Raw genomic sequence first — 17,018 nt, forward strand, 5'->3', positions numbered from 1 at the left:
CCTGCAGTTGCCGACAGGCAAGATGCAGCCTGGCACTTCTCAAGGGGTTAACGGACTTCGGCCCAAGTGTCTCGTCTCGCCACCTAGACCAAATCACTTTCCATGACCCCGTGGGAATGCCCTCAATGGGAAGTGTTGGGCTTCAGCAACCATGACACAGGTTGGAACCCCACAGCGGAAATTAGGCCACCTTCCCGGCCACGTATAGGCAAGCTTCCAACTGGTAGGCTTTGCGGCCCTGACCACTGAGGAAACGCTCTAACGCTACACAGCCTCGTCCTAAGTGCCCTCCTCCTGCCTGCAGGGCGACTCGACTCTACTTGAAGCCACAGACATCATGTGAACACGGAGACACTGAACAGCAGGGAAGACACACCGCAAGCCTGTCTGCTTTGATGACGCCCACCCCACCCCATGCATCCTGGCAATTCTCCACTGCCACAGCGACACTACCGAGGCACTCACAGTGATCAAAGGCACTGTCCCCGACGAGCACAGACAGACTTTCAACGGAAAACCTTTGCCACACGAGGGGACCTGGAAACTTGAAAGGGCGCAGTGGCTGTCCACGACAGTGCGCCTGGCGTCGCAACAGTGCCCCCACCTCTGTCCCCCCAACGGACTGCTCCAGGTAAACCTCTGGCTGTTCGCAAGCCGAGTCATGCCCCCCCGGGAGAAGCACTTTCGCTTTGCACATTCCCAAACAAGGGAACAAAGCAGCCAAAGGGGATGTTTGCATAACTAAACATCCTCCAAGGAGGCCAGCAGAGATGCGTCACCATGTCAATCTTCTTTACATCTCGCAAGACACCCTTTGGGTGTCTTTCCTCTGGCAATGGGATTCCAACTCTACACAGGTTACCTACCTCACCTCATCCACTTGAACTGCCAAAGCCATCCCCTCCATAGGCAGCTGATGCCAGCCCATCACGAACATGACACATCCTTGGGAAGCCGAGGCCAGCACCTGCAACCCAGTTATGATAGCCTATTCCACGACATCACAAAGGACATGTCCACATCTTCCCTTCCCTTCCTGTACGGGCCATCAGTGATCCACGCAGGTTTAAATTCAGCACTCATTCCTCTCCCCACTCCACGATGACCCACTTGGCATCAACACTGTGCCGGGAGTTAAAGTAGAGAAGCAAACAAGGGCAGCAGCGAGGCCTAATCCATCAGCCCCTTTCCGCCGATGCCCAACTGAGCTCAGCCCTGCCCATTGCTCCAGCCTCACTAGGCACTCAAGAAGCTCACCGTGAAAAACGCAAGAACAGGGAGGGCCACAGGCCTGGCCTGAGGTTCCAGGCACCAACCAGGGGCGCTTGCTCATTTTGGCTTCCAGAATCAACCCCCAAAATGGCATGCACGAAGCGTGATCCTGGCCAAAACTCACCTCCCAACTGCAAGCTAACTGGGCCTAGACCAGCACACACTCTGACTCTTAAGACCAGCAGGAGAACCTGCCCCCTCGCATTCCCTCAACAGCCATTCAGCAGGGACCCGGGTTTCACAGATAACACAGCTTATGTGCAGACACGGTCAACCCTCAGAAAGGAGCCCCTCCAATACTGGAGTCCTTGGTGGTGTTTGCATGCATGTCGGCGGGGGATGCTGGCCCTCATTCCTAACTGTCCTCTCCCCTTGAGAGAGGAAACGTGCTGAACCTCAGTTTCGATGACGAGACGGTAGAGTGTTCTCACTCATTTGGTCCAGATTTTCCAAGAAATGCATGCAAGGGTGTCATCATCAATCCAAGCACATGCTGGGACGCTGCAGAACACAACCGGAGTCTGTGCGGGACTCTGTACAGGAGCCATGAGCCTGGGCTACCCCAAAAGCCTGGAGAATCCACAGCCCTCAGGCCACTCAGCAAGGGGAACAATCAATCCAGTCTTGCAACCATTGGGCCTGTCTGAGGAAAACCTAATATCTAATGGCACATCTTGGGGTGCTTTAATACCTACCATCCTGAGTTATCCACGAACACACTCAGGGACATGGGCCCGCCTCACTTTTTCCACTTCTTCTTAGCACCTCCAGTCATCAGAGCACACGAAGGTCTTGTTTGTGTCGACGGCCAGCCTTTCCCAGCAACTGCACCTGAGAAGTGGACAGAAATCCCCGAGGCTTCATAAGTGGACCGGTGTCCTCACAGGACATGATCCATAAAAACATTTACCTGGCCTTGAGCTCTGAAACTGCTTCCCAAGGACCTCTAACCCTTACCGAGAATTGACTGCATGTCTGATAGTACGACTGCAGGAAGTTACGCACATATGTTGGCCGGTGTCTGAGAGGCTGTATGTGTGTGTTCACACGTGTGGGCGTGTGTGACTGTGACTGCGCATGCGGACGTGCTTGTGGGTTCCTCTGTGTGCCGCTGCATACGCGTCTTGGTCTCTGTGTGTCCCTATGGCCCTGTGAAGAGGAGTCCAACAATAAAAGAAAGAGTTTATACACAGCACCCTGGTGAGACCCCTAACTGAAAGGAGAAAGAATCCTGTCAGCTTTAAGAGGCCGCAGACACACTTTGACCCCCAGGGGCTGTTGAAATAGTCCACGGACTCCCGCTCTCCTACAGCCACGCCTTCTGACCAAAACACAAAGCCTCGACGAGACCTGCCTCCGGGCCTTGGCTGTGACATCGACATGCACCTCGAGACTCTGTCAGCTACCAGTATATCTGATGGGCATTTGGGGTCACTCGCAGCACTTCCGGAAGCAAGGGAACTCCCATGGTCGGGCCGACACCGACCGGCAGCTGTCTGCTGCCAAGATGCAGTCTGAAAACACTCAAGGGGCTAACGAACGTGGGCCCACGTGCCACTTCTCGCCAACTAGGCCTAATCACTTTCCATTGACCCATGGGAATGCCCACCACAGGAAGTGGTGGGCTTCAGCCACCATGACCCATGTCGGATCCCCACGGCGGAAACTAGTCCACATTCCCAGCCACGTCTCAGGCAGCTCCCATCTTGAATGTTCACGGCCCTGACCCCTAAGGAAACGCTCAAACCCTTGAAAGCCTCGTCCTACATGCCCTCCTCCAGCCCACAGGGCGACACGACCCTACTGGAAACCACAAACATCTTCAGAACACGGGAACACTGAACACCAGGGAAGACAGACCGCAAGCCTGTCTCCTTGGTTGATGCTGATCCCACACCATGCATCCTGGAAATTCTCCACTGCCACAGTGACACTACCGAGTAACTCACAGTGATCAAAGGCATGGTCCCCGAGGACCACAGACAGACTTTCAAAGGAAGACCTCTGCCATGCGAGGGAACTTGGAAGCCTGAAAGGGAACAGTGGCTGGCCACGGCAGCACAGCAGGCATGGCAATGGGGCCCCCATCTCTGCCCCACCAATGGACTGCTCCAGATAAACCTCTGGCTGTTCGAAAGGCCTGCGTGCTACACAGGCCGGTCGCGTCATTCCCCCACGGGAGAAACACTTTCGCTTTACACATTGCCAAACAAGGGAACAAAGCGGCCAAAGGGGATGTTCGCATAACTCAACTACCTGCAAGGAGGCCGGCACAGACGCCTCACCATGTCGATCTTCTCTACTTCCCGCAAGACACCCTTTGGGTGTCATTCCTCGGGCAACGGGATCGCAACTCTACACAGCTTACCTACCTCAACTCACCCACTTGAACTGCCAAAGCCATCCGCTCCATAGGCAGCTTATGCCAGCCCATCACGAACAAGACACATTCTTGGGAAGCCGAGGCCAGCGCCTGCAACCCAATGATGACAACCCATCCCACGACATCACACAGGACCTTTCCTCATGATACCTTACCTTTCTCTCCAGGCCAGCAGCCACCCCCCAGGCTGAAATGCTTCACTCGATCCACACCCCACTCCACGAAGATCCACTTAGCGCCAACAGTGTGCCGGCAACTTCAGCAGAGGAGCTGACAGGGGCAGCACTGAGGCCTAAACCATCAGCCCCCTTCCGCCATCGCCCAACTCCAGCCCACGCCCGCCCACTGCTCCAGCCACGCGGGGCAGTCAAGAACCTCACTGCACGAAACACAACAACAGAGAGGGCCACAGGCCTGGCCTGAGGCTCCAGGCTCCAACCAGGGAAGCTTGCTCATGTTGGCTTCCATAATCAACCTCGGAAGCGGCATGCACAAAGTGTGATCCTGTCCAAAAATCACCTCTCCAAGCTGCAAGCTTACTGGGTCTATACCAGAACACACTCCGACCCTGAAGACTAGCAGGAAAGCCTGCCCTCTTGCATTCCCTCAACGGCCTTTTAGCAGGGACCAGGGATTCATAGATGACCCAGCTTATGGGCAGACATGGTCGACCCTCAGACAGGAGCCCCTCCAATGCTGGAGCCCTTAGTGGGGTTTGCATGCCTGTCAGCAGGGGACGTTGGCCCTCACTCCTAACTGTCCCATACTCCCGAGACAGGAAACGTGCTGGACCTCACTTTCGATGAGGAGACGGTAGAGCGTTCTCACTCATTTTGTTCAGATTTTCCAAGGAATGCATACAAGGGTGTCATCATCGATCCAAGCACATGCCTGGACGCTGCAGAACACAAAAGGGAAGGCCGTGGGTCTCTGCAGAGGAGCCATGACCTGGAAGTACTCCAACTGCCTGGGGAATCCACAGTCCTCAGGCCACTCAGCAAGACCAACAATCAATCCACTCTTGCAACCATTGGGCCCATCTGTGGAAATCCTAATATCCAATGGCACATCTTAGTATGGGTGAATGCCTACCGTCCTGAGCTATCCACAGCCTTGCTCGGCAACGTGCACCCGCCCCACTTTGTCCAGTTCTCCTTAGCATATCCAGTCATCAGACAACGCGAAGGTCTTCTTCTCTTTGCCGACAGCCAGCCTTACTCTGCAACTGCACCTGAGAAGTGGACAGAAATCAGGCAGGTTTCTGAATTGCACAAGGGTCCTCAGAGAACATGATTTTTGTGAACACTTAACCTGGGCGTGAGCCTAGAACCTGCTTCCCAAGTACCACTGTCCCTTACCGAAAACTGATTGTGTGTCTCACAGCACGACTGAAGGAAGTTACGCACGTATATTGCTCGGTGTGTGAGACGCTGTATGTGTGTATTCACACGTGTGGGCGTGTGTGACTGTGACTGTGCACGAGGATGCGTTTGTGGATACCTGTGGGTGCTGCTAAATACGCGTCTTGGTCTCTGGGTGTCCCTGTGGCCCTCTGCAGACGCTTCTAACAGTAAACGTCATAGTTTATACACAGCACCCTGGTTGGACCCCCAACTGAAAGGAGAAAGACCCCTGTCAGCTTCATGAGGCCGCATGCGAACTTTGAACCCCAGGCTGTCAAAGTAGGCCACAGACTCCCGCTCTCCCACAGCCACGCCTTCTGACCAAAGCACAAAGACTGGACGAGACCTCCCTCCCGGCCGTGGGTGTCACACCTATGTGGACCTGGAGATCCTGCCACCTACCACCACATCTGATGTGCCCTTGGGGTCACTCCCAGTGCTCCCGGAAGCAAGGTAACCTCCCATGGGCAGGCTGACACCGACCTGCAGTTGCCGACAGGCAAGATGCAGCCTGGCACTTCTCAAGGGGTTAACGGACTTTGGCCCAAGTGCCTCGTCTCGCCAACTAGACCAAATCACTTCCCATGACCCCGTGGGAATGCCCTCAATGGGAAGTGTTGGGCTTCAGCAACCATGACACAGGTTGGAACCCCACAGCGGAAATTAGGCCACCTTCCCGGCCACGTATAGGCAAGCTTCCAACTGGTAGGCTTTGCGGCCCTGACCACTGAGGAAACGCTCAAACGCTACACAGCCTCGTCCTAAGTGCCCTCCTCCTGCCTGCAGGGCGACTCGACTCTACTTGAAGCCACAGACATCATGTGAACACGGAGACACTGAACAGCAGGGAAGACACACCGCAAGCCTGTCTGCTTTGATGACGCCCACCCCACCCCATGAATCCTGGCAATTCTCCACTGCCACGGTGACACTACCGAGGCACTCACAGTGATCAAAGGCACTGTCCCCGACGACCACAGACAGACTTTCAACGGAAAACCTTTGCCACACGAGGGGACCTGGAAACTTGAAAGGGCACAGTGGCTGTCCACGAGAGTGCGCCTGGCGTCGCAACAGTGCCCCCACCTCTGTCCCCACAACGGACTGCTCCAGGTAAACCTCTGGCTGTTCGCAAGCCGAGTCATGCCCCCCCGGGAGAAGCACTTTCGCTTTGCACATTCGCAAACAAGGGAACAAAGCAGCCAAAGGGGATGTTCGCATAACTAAACATCCTCCAAGGAGGCCAGCAGAGACGTGTCACCATGTCAATCTTCTTTACGTCTCGCAAGACACCCTTTGGGTGTCTTTCCTCTGGCAATGGCATTCCAACTCTACACAGGTTACCTACCTCACCTCATCCACTTGAACTGCCAAAGCCATCCCCTCCATAGGCAGCTGATGCCAGCCCATCACGAACATGACACATCCTTGGGAAGCCGAGGCCAGCACCTGCAACCCAGTTATGATAGCCTATTCCACGACATCACAAAGGACATGTCCTCATCTTCCCTTCCCTTCCTGTACGGGCCATCAGTGATCCACGCAGGTTTAAATTCAGCACTCATTCCTCTCCCCACTCCACGATGACCCACTTGGCATCAACACTGTGCCGGGAGTTAAAGTAGAGAAGCAAACAAGGGCAGCAGCGAGGCCTAATCCATCAGCCCCTTTCCGCCGATGCCCAACCGAGCTCACCCCCGCCAATTGCTCCAGCCTCACTAGGCACTCAAGAAGCTCACCGTGAAAAACGCAAGAACAGGGAGGGCCACAGGCCTGGCCTGAGGTTCCAGGCACCAACCAGGGACGCTTGCTCATTTTGGCTTCCAGAATCAACCCCCAAAATGGCATGCACGAAGCGTGATCCTGGCCAAAACTCACCTCCCAACTGCAAGCTAACTGGGCCTAGACCAGCACACACTCTGACTCTTAAGACCAGCAGGAGAACCTGCCCCCTCGCATTCCCTCAACAGCCATTCAGCAGGGACCCGGGTTTCACAGATAACACAGCTTATGTGCAGACACGGTCAACCCTCAGAAAGGAGCCCCTCCAATACTGGAGTCCTTGGTGGTGTTTGCATGCATGTCGGCGGGGGACGCTGGCCCTCATTCCTAACTGTCCTCTCCCCCTGAGAGAGGAAACGTGCTGAACCTCAGTTTCGATGACGAGACGGTAGAGTGTTCTCACTCATTTGGTCCAGATTTTCCAAGGAATGCATGCAAGGGTGTCATCATCAATCCAAGCACATGCTGGGACGCTGCAGAACACAACCGGAGTCTGCGCGGGACTCTGTACAGGAGCCATGAGCCTGGGCTACCCCAAAAGCCTGGAGAATCCACAGCCCTCAGGCCACTCAGCAAGGGGAACAATCAATCCACTCCTGCAACCATTGGGCCTGTCTGAGGAAAACCTAATATCTAATGGCACATCTTGGGGTGCTTTAATACCTACCATCCTGAGTTATCCACGAACACACTCAGGGACATGGGCCCGCCTCACTTTTTCCACTTCTTCTTAGCACCTCCAGTCATCAGAGCACACGAAGGTCTTGTTTGTGTCGACGGCCAGCCTTTCCCAGCAACTGCACCTGAGAAGTGGACAGAAATCACCGAGGCTTCATAAGTGGACCGGTGTCCTCACAGGACATGATCCATAAAAACATTTACCTGGCCTTGAGCTCTGAAACTGCTTCCCAAGGACCTCTAACCCTTACCGAGAATTGACTGCATGTCTGATAGTACGACTGCAGGAAGTTACGCACATATGTTGGCCGGTGTCTGAGAGGCTGTATGTGTGTGTTCACGCGTGTGGGCGTGTGTGACTGTGACTGCGCATGCGGACGTGCTTGTGGGTTCCTCTGTGTGCCGCTACATACGCGTCTTGGTCTCTGTGTGTCCCTATGGTCCTGTGAAGAGGAGTCCAACAATAAAAGAAAGAGTTTATACACAGCACCCTGGTGAGACCCCTAACTGAAAGGAGAAAGAATCCTGTCAGCTTTAAGAGGCCGCAGACACACTTTGACCCCCAGGGGCTGTTGAAATAGTCCACGGACTCCCGCTCTCCTACAGCCACGCCTTCTGACCAAAACACAAAGCCTCGACGAGACCTGCCTCCGGGCCTTGGCTGTGACATCGACATGCACCTCGAGACTCTGTCAGCTACCAGTATATCTGATGGGCATTTGGGGTCACTCGCAGCACTTCCGGAAGCAAGGGAACTCCCATGGTCGGGCCGACACCGACCGGCAGCTGTCTGCTGCCAAGATGCAGTCTGAAAACACTCAAGGGGCTAACGAACGTGGGCCCACGTGCCACTTCTCGCCAACTAGGCCTAATCACTTTCCATTGACCCGTGGGAATGCCCACCACAGGAAGTGGTGGGCTTCAGCCACCATGACCCATGTCGGATCCCCACGGCGGAAACTAGTCCACATTCCCAGCCACGTCTCAGGCAGCTCCCATCTTGAATGTTCACGGCCCTGACCCCTAAGGAAATGCTCAAACCCTTGAAAGCCTCGTCCTACATGCCCTCCTCCAGCCCACAGGGCGACACGACCCTACTGGAAACCACAAACATCTTCAGAACACGGGAACACTGAACACCAGGGAAGACAGACCGCAAGCCTGTCTCCTTGGTTGATGCTGATCCCACACCATGCATCCTGGAAATTCTCCACTGCCACAGTGACACTACCGAGTAACTCACAGTGATCAAAGGCATGGTCCCCGAGGACCACAGACAGACTTTCAAAGGAAGACCTCTGCCATGCGAGGGAACTTGGAAGCCTGAAAGGGAACAGTGGCTGGCCACGGCAGCACAGCAGGCATGGCAATGGGGCCCCCATCTCTGCCCCACCAATGGACTGCTCCAGATAAACCTCTGGCTGTTCGAAAGGCCTGCGTGCTACACAGGCCGGTCGCGTCATTCCCCCACGGGAGAAACACTTTCGCTTTACACATTGCCAAACAAGGGAACAAAGCGGCCAAAGGGGATGTTCGCATAACTCAACTACCTGCAAGGAGGCCGGCACAGACGCCTCACCATGTCGATCTTCTCTACTTCCCGCAAGACACCCTTTGGGTGTCATTCCTCGGGCAACGGGATCGCAACTCTACACAGCTTACCTACCTCAACTCACCCACTTGAACTGCCAAAGCCATCCGCTCCATAGGCAGCTTATGCCAGCCCATCACGAACAAGACACATTCTTGGGAAGCCGAGGCCAGCGCCTGCAACCCAATGATGACAACCCATCCCACGACATCACACAGGACCTTTCCTCATGATACCTTACCTTTCTCTCCAGGCCAGCAGCCACCCCCCAGGCTGAAATGCTTCACTCGATCCACACCCCACTCCACGAAGATCCACTTAGCGCCAACAGTGTGCCGGCAACTTCAGCAGAGGAGCTGACAGGGGCAGCACTGAGGCCTAAACCATCAGCCCCCTTCCGCCATCGCCCAACTCCAGCCCACGCCCGCCCACTGCTCCAGCCACGCGGGGCAGTCAAGAACCTCACTGCACGAAACACAACAACAGAGAGGGCCACAGGCCTGGCCTGAGGCTCCAGGCTCCAACCAGGGAAGCTTGCTCATGTTGGCTTCCATAATCAACCTCGGAAGCGGCATGCACAAAGTGTGATCCTGTCCAAAAATCACCTCTCCAAGCTGCAAGCTTACTGGGTCTATACCAGAACACACTCCGACCCTGAAGACTAGCAGGAAAGCCTGCCCTCTTGCATTCCCTCAACGGCCTTTTAGCAGGGACCAGGGATTCATAGATGACCCAGCTTATGGGCAGACATGGTCGACCCTCAGACAGGAGCCCCTCCAATGCTGGAGCCCTTAGTGGGGTTTGCATGCCTGTCAGCAGGGGACGTTGGCCCTCACTCCTAACTGTCCCATACTCCCGAGACAGGAAACGTGCTGGACCTCACTTTCGATGAGGAGACGGTAGAGCGTTCTCACTCATTTTGTTCAGATTTTCCAAGGAATGCATACAAGGGTGTCATCATCGATCCAAGCACATGCCTGGACGCTGCAGAACACAAAAGGGAAGGCCGTGGGTCTCTGCAGAGGAGCCATGACCTGGAAGTACTCCAACTGCCTGGGGAATCCACAGTCCTCAGGCCACTCAGCAAGACCAACAATCAATCCACTCTTGCAACCATTGGGCCCATCTGTGGAAATCCTAATATCCAATGGCACATCTTAGTATGGGTGAATGCCTACCGTCCTGAGCTATCCACAGCCTTGCTCGGCAACGTGCACCCGCCCCACTTTGTCCAGTTCTCCTTAGCATATCCAGTCATCAGACAACGCGAAGGTCTTCTTCTCTTTGCCGACAGCCAGCCTTACTCTGCAACTGCACCTGAGAAGTGGACAGAAATCAGGCAGGTTTCTGAATTGCACAAGGGTCCTCAGAGAACATGATTTTTGTGAACACTTAACCTGGGCGTGAGCCTAGAACCTGCTTCCCAAGTACCACTGTCCCTTACCGAAAACTGATTGTGTGTCTCACAGCACGACTGAAGGAAGTTACGCACGTATATTGCTCGGTGTGTGAGACGCTGTATGTGTGTATTCACACGTGTGGGCGTGTGTGACTGTGACTGTGCACGAGGATGCGTTTGTGGATACCTGTGGGTGCTGCTAAATACGCGTCTTGGTCTCTGGGTGTCCCTGTGGCCCTCTGCAGACGCTTCTAACAGTAAACGTCATAGTTTATACACAGCACCCTGGTTGGACCCCCAACTGAAAGGAGAAAGACCCCTGTCAGCTTCATGAGGCCGCATGCGAACTTTGAACCCCAGGCTGTCAAAGTAGGCCACAGACTCCCGCTCTCCCACAGCCACGCCTTCTGACCAAAGCACAAAGACTGGACGAGACCTCCCTCCCGGCCGTGGGTGTCACACCTATGTGGACCTGGAGATCCTGCCACCTACCACCACATCTGATGTGCCCTTGGGGTCACTCCCAGTGCTCCCGGAAGCAAGGTAACCTCCCATGGGCAGGCTGACACCGACCTGCAGTTGCCGACAGGCAAGATGCAGCCTGGCACTTCTCAAGGGGTTAACGGACTTTGGCCCAAGTGCCTCGTCTCGCCAACTAGACCAAATCACTTCCCATGACCCCGTGGGAATGCCCTCAATGGGAAGTGTTGGGCTTCAGCAACCATGACACAGGTTGGAACCCCACAGCGGAAATTAGGCCACCTTCCCGGCCACGTATAGGCAAGCTTCCAACTGGTAGGCTTTGCGGCCCTGACCACTGAGGAAACGCTCAAACGCTACACAGCCTCGTCCTAAGTGCCCTCCTCCTGCCTGCAGGGCGACTCGACTCTACTTGAAGCCACAGACATCATGTGAACACGGAGACACTGAACAGCAGGGAAGACACACCGCAAGCCTGTCTGCTTTGATGACGCCCACCCCACCCCATGAATCCTGGCAATTCTCCACTGCCACGGTGACACTACCGAGGCACTCACAGTGATCAAAGGCACTGTCCCCGACGACCACAGACAGACTTTCAACGGAAAACCTTTGCCACACGAGGGGACCTGGAAACTTGAAAGGGCACAGTGGCTGTCCACGAGAGTGCGCCTGGCGTCGCAACAGTGCCCCCACCTCTGTCCCCACAACGGACTGCTCCAGGTAAACCTCTGGCTGTTCGCAAGCCGAGTCATGCCCCCCCGGGAGAAGCACTTTCGCTTTGCACATTCGCAAACAAGGGAACAAAGCAGCCAAAGGGGATGTTCGCATAACTAAACATCCTCCAAGGAGGCCAGCAGAGACGTGTCACCATGTCAATCTTCTTTACGTCTCGCAAGACACCCTTTGGGTGTCTTTCCTCTGGCAATGGCATTCCAACTCTACACAGGTTACCTACCTCACCTCATCCACTTGAACTGCCAAAGCCATCCCCTCCATAGGCAGCTGATGCCAGCCCATCACGAACATGACACATCCTTGGGAAGCCGAGGCCAGCACCTGCAACCCAGTTATGATAGCCTATTCCACGACATCACAAAGGACATGTCCTCATCTTCCCTTCCCTTCCTGTACGGGCCATCAGTGATCCACGCAGGTTTAAATTCAGCACTCATTCCTCTCCCCACTCCACGATGACCCACTTGGCATCAACACTGTGCCGGGAGTTAAAGTAGAGAAGCAAACAAGGGCAGCAGCGAGGCCTAATCCATCAGCCCCTTTCCGCCGATGCCCAACCGAGCTCACCCCCGCCAATTGCTCCAGCCTCACTAGGCACTCAAGAAGCTCACCGTGAAAAACGCAAGAACAGGGAGGGCCACAGGCCTGGCCTGAGGTTCCAGGCACCAACCAGGGACGCTTGCTCATTTTGGCTTCCAGAATCAACCCCCAAAATGGCATGCACGAAGCGTGATCCTGGCCAAAACTCACCTCCCAACTGCAAGCTAACTGGGCCTAGACCAGCACACACTCTGACTCTTAAGACCAGCAGGAGAACCTGCCCCCTCGCATTCCCTCAACAGCCATTCAGCAGGGACCCGGGTTTCACAGATAACACAGCTTATGTGCAGACACGGTCAACCCTCAGAAAGGAGCCCCTCCAATACTGGAGTCCTTGGTGGTGTTTGCATGCATGTCGGCGGGGGACGCTGGCCCTCATTCCTAACTGTCCTCTCCCCCTGAGAGAGGAAACGTGCTGAACCTCAGTTTCGATGACGAGACGGTAGAGTGTTCTCACTCATTTGGTCCAGATTTTCCAAGGAATGCATGCAAGGGTGTCATCATCAATCCAAGCACATGCTGGGACGCTGCAGAACACAACCGGAGTCTGCGCGGGACTCTGTACAGGAGCCATGAGCCTGGGCTACCCCAAAAGCCTGGAGAATCCACAGCCCTCAGGCCACTCAGCAAGGGGAACAATCAATCCACTCCTGCAACCATTGGGCCTGTCTGAGGAAAACCTAATATCTAATGGCACATCTTGGGGTGCTTTAATACCTACCATCCTGAGTTATCCACGAACACACTCAGGGACATGGGCCCGCCTCACTTTTTCCACTTCTTCTTAGCACCTCCAGTCATCAGAGCACACGAAGGTCTTGTTTGTGTCGACGGCCAGCCTTTCCCAGCAACTGCACCTGAGAAGTGGACAGAAATCACCGAGGCTTCATAAGTGGACCGGTGTCCTCACAGGACATGATCCATAAAAACATTTACCTGGCCTTGAGCTCTGAAACTGCTTCCCAAGGACCTCTAACCCTTACCGAGAATTGACTGCATGTCTGATAGTACGACTGCAGGAAGTTACGCACATATGTTGGCCGGTGTCTGAGAGGCTGTATGTGTGTGTTCACGCGTGTGGGCGTGTGTGACTGTGACTGCGCATGCGGACGTGCTTGTGGGTTCCTCTGTGTGCCGCTACATACGCGTCTTGGTCTCTGTGTGTCCCTATGGTCCTGTGAAGAGGAGTCCAACAATAAAAGAAAGAGTTTATACACAGCACCCTGGTGAGACCCCTAACTGAAAGGAGAAAGAATCCTGTCAGCTTTAAGAGGCCGCAGACACACTTTGACCCCCAGGGGCTGTTGAAATAGTCCACGGACTCCCGCTCTCCTACAGCCACGCCTTCTGACCAAAACACAAAGCCTCGACGAGACCTGCCTCCGGGCCTTGGCTGTGACATCGACATGCACCTCGAGACTCTGTCAGCTACCAGTATATCTGATGGGCATTTGGGGTCACTCGCAGCACTTCCGGAAGCAAGGGAACTCCCATGGTCGGGCCGACACCGACCGGCAGCTGTCTACTGCCAAGATGCAGTCTGAAAACACTCAAGGGGCTAACGAACGTGGGCCCACGTGCCACTTCTCGCCAACTAGGCCTAATCACTTTCCATTGACCCGTGGGAATGCCCACCACAGGAAGTGGTGGGCTTCAGCCACCATGACCCATGTCGGATCCCCACGGCGGAAACTAGTCCACATTCCCAGCCACGTCTCAGGCAGCTCCCATCTTGAATGTTCACGGCCCTGACCCCTAAGGAAACGCTCAAACCCTTGAAAGCCTCGTCCTACATGCCCTCCTACAGCCCACAGGGCGACACGACCCTACTGGAAACCACAAACATCTTCAGAACACGGGAACACTGAACACCAGGGAAGACAGACCGCAAGCCTGTCTCCTTGGTTGATGCTGATCCCACACCATGCATCCTGGAAATTCTCCACTGCCACAGTGACACTACCGAGTAACTCACAGTGATCAAAGGCATGGTCCCCGAGGACCACAGACAGACTTTCAAAGGAAGACCTCTGCCATGCGAGGGAACTTGGAAGCCTGAAAGGGAACAGTGGCTGGCCACGGCAGCACAGCAGGCATGGCAATGGGGCCCCCATCTCTGCCCCACCAATGGACTGCTCCAGATAAACCTCTGGCTGTTCGAAAGGCCTGCGTGCTACACAGGCCGGTCGCGTCATTCCCCCACGGGAGAAACACTTTCGCTTTACACATTGCCAAACAAGGGAACAAAGCGGCCAAAGGGGATGTTCGCATAACTCAACTACCTGCAAGGAGGCCGGCACAGACGCCTCACCATGTCGATCTTCTCTACTTCCCGCAAGACACCCTTTGGGTGTCATTCCTCGGGCAACGGGATCGCAACTCTACACAGCTTACCTACCTCAACTCACCCACTTGAACTGCCAAAGCCATCCGCTCCATAGGCAGCTTATGCCAGCCCATCACGAACAAGACACATTCTTGGGAAGCCGAGGCCAGCGCCTGCAACCCAATGATGACAACCCATCCCACGACATCACACAGGACCTTTCCTCATGATACCTTACCTTTCTCTCCAGGCCAGCAGCCACCCCCCAGGCTGAAATGCTTCACTCGATCCACACCCCACTCCACGAAGATCCACTTAGCGCCAACAGTGTGCCGGCAACTTCAGCAGAGGAGCTGACAGGGGCAGCACTGAGGCCTAAACCATCAGCCCCCTTCCGCCATCGCCCAACTCCAGCCCACGCCCGCCCACTGCTCCAGCCACGCGGGGCAGTCAAGAACCTCACTGCACGAAACACAACAACAGAGAGGGCCACAGGCCTGGCCTGAGGCTCCAGGCTCCAACCAGGGAAGCTTGCTCATGTTGGCTTCCATAATCAACCTCGGAAGCGGCATGCACAAAGTGTGATCCTGTCCAAAAATCACCTCTCCAAGCTGCAAGCTTACTGGGTCTATACCAGAACACACTCCGACCCTGAAGACTAGCAGGAAAGCCTGCCCTCTTGCATTCCCTCAACGGCCTTTTAGCAGGGACCGGGGATTCATAGATGACCCAGCTTATGGGCAGACATGGTCGACCCTCAGATAGGAGCCCCTCCAATGCTGGAGCCCTTAGTGGGGTTTGCATGCCTGTCAGCAGGGGACGTTGGCCCTCACTCCTAACTGTCCCATACTCCCGAGACAGGAAACGTGCTGGACCTCACTTTCGATGAGGAGACGGTAGAGCGTTCTCACTCATTTTGTTCAGATTTTCCAAGGAATGCATACAAGGGTGTCATCATCGATCCAAGCACATGCTGGGAGGCTGCAGAACACAAAAGGGAAGGCCGTGGGTCTCTGCAGAGGAGCCATGACCTGGAAGTACTCCAACTGCCTGGGGAATCCACAGTCCTCAGGCCACTCAGCAAGACCAACAATCAATCCACTCTTGCAACCATTGGGCCCATCTGTGGAAATCCTAATATCCAATGGCACATCTTAGTATGGGTGAATGCCTACCGTCCTGAGCTATCCACAGCCTTGCTCGGCAACGTGCACCCGCCCCACTTTGTCCAGTTCTCCTTAGCATATCCAGTCATCAGACAACGCGAAGGTCTTCTTCTCTTTGCCGACAGCCAGCCTTACTCTGCAACTGCACCTGAGAAGTGGACAGAAATCAGGCAGGTTTCTGAATTGCACAAGGGTCCTCAGAGAACATGATTTTTGTGAACACTTAACCTGGGCGTGAGCCTAGAACCTGCTTCCCAAGTACCACTGTCCCTTACCGAAAACTGATTGTGTGTCTCACAGCACGACTGAAGGAAGTTACGCACGTACATTGCTCGGTGTGTGAGACGCTGTATGTGTGTATTCACACGTGTGGGCGTGTGTGACTGTGACTGTGCACGAGGATGCGTTTGTGGATACCTGTGGGTGCCGCTAAATACGCGTCTTGGTCTCTGGGTGTCCCTGTGGCCCTCTGCAGACGCTTCTAACAGTAAACGTCATAGTTTATACACAGCACCCTGGTTGGACCCCCAACTGAAAGGAGAAAGACCCCTGTCAGCTTCATGAGGCCGCATGCGAACTTTGAACCCCAGGCTGTCAAAATAGGCCACAGACTCCCGCTCTCCCACAGCCACGCCTTCTGACCAAAGCACAAAGACTGGACGAGACCTCCCTCCCGGCCGTGGGTGTCACACCTATGTGGACCTGGAGATCCTGCCACCTACCACCACATCTGATGTGCCCTTGGGGTCACTCCCAGTGCTCCCGGAAGCAAGGTAACCTCCCATGGGCAGGCTGACACCGACCTGCAGTTGCCGACAGGCAAGATGCAGCCTGGCACTTCTCAAGGGGTTAACGGACTTTGGCCCAAGTGCCTCGTCTCGCCAACTAGACCAAATCACTTCCCATGACCCCGTGGGAATGCCCTCAATGGGAAGTGTTGGGCTTCAGCAACCATGACACAGGTTGGAACCCCACAGCGGAAATTAGGCCACCTTCCCGGCCACGTATAGGCAAGCTTCCAACTGGTAGGCTTTGCGGCCCTGACCACTGAGGAAACGCTCAAACGCTACACAGCCTCGTCCTAAGTGCCCTCCTCCTGCCTGCAGGGCGACTCGACTCTACTTGAAGCCACAGACATCATGTGAACACGGAGACACTGAACAGCAGGGAAGACACACCGCAAGCCTGTCTGCTTTGATG

At 55.0% G+C, this 17,018-nt stretch overlaps 6 non-coding genes across 6 annotated transcripts; all 6 read right to left on the bottom strand.

Moving 5' to 3' along the window:
- Positions 1-1,663: 1,663 nt before the first annotated feature.
- LOC132361161 (small nucleolar RNA SNORD116) lies at positions 1,664-1,756 on the bottom strand. Its single transcript, XR_009501472.1, has one exon. It is a non-coding gene; the product is annotated as a small nucleolar RNA SNORD116 (small nucleolar RNA).
- Positions 1,757-4,443: 2,687 nt separating this feature from the next.
- LOC132361760 (small nucleolar RNA SNORD116) lies at positions 4,444-4,536 on the bottom strand. The gene has a single exon (XR_009502029.1). It is a non-coding gene; the product is annotated as a small nucleolar RNA SNORD116 (small nucleolar RNA).
- A 2,667-nt stretch (positions 4,537-7,203) lies between these two features.
- On the bottom strand, positions 7,204-7,296 carry LOC132361040 (small nucleolar RNA SNORD116). The gene has a single exon (XR_009501355.1). It is a non-coding gene; the product is annotated as a small nucleolar RNA SNORD116 (small nucleolar RNA).
- A 2,687-nt stretch (positions 7,297-9,983) lies between these two features.
- On the bottom strand, positions 9,984-10,076 carry LOC132361761 (small nucleolar RNA SNORD116). The gene has a single exon (XR_009502030.1). It is a non-coding gene; the product is annotated as a small nucleolar RNA SNORD116 (small nucleolar RNA).
- A 2,667-nt stretch (positions 10,077-12,743) lies between these two features.
- On the bottom strand, positions 12,744-12,836 carry LOC132361041 (small nucleolar RNA SNORD116). The gene has a single exon (XR_009501356.1). It is a non-coding gene; the product is annotated as a small nucleolar RNA SNORD116 (small nucleolar RNA).
- A 2,687-nt stretch (positions 12,837-15,523) lies between these two features.
- LOC132361763 (small nucleolar RNA SNORD116) lies at positions 15,524-15,616 on the bottom strand. The gene has a single exon (XR_009502032.1). It is a non-coding gene; the product is annotated as a small nucleolar RNA SNORD116 (small nucleolar RNA).
- Between the last annotated feature and the right edge of the window lie 1,402 nt (positions 15,617-17,018).

This window comes from Balaenoptera ricei, chromosome 2, assembly GCF_028023285.1.
Source record: "Balaenoptera ricei isolate mBalRic1 chromosome 2, mBalRic1.hap2, whole genome shotgun sequence".
NCBI lineage: Eukaryota > Metazoa > Chordata > Mammalia > Artiodactyla > Balaenopteridae > Balaenoptera > Balaenoptera ricei.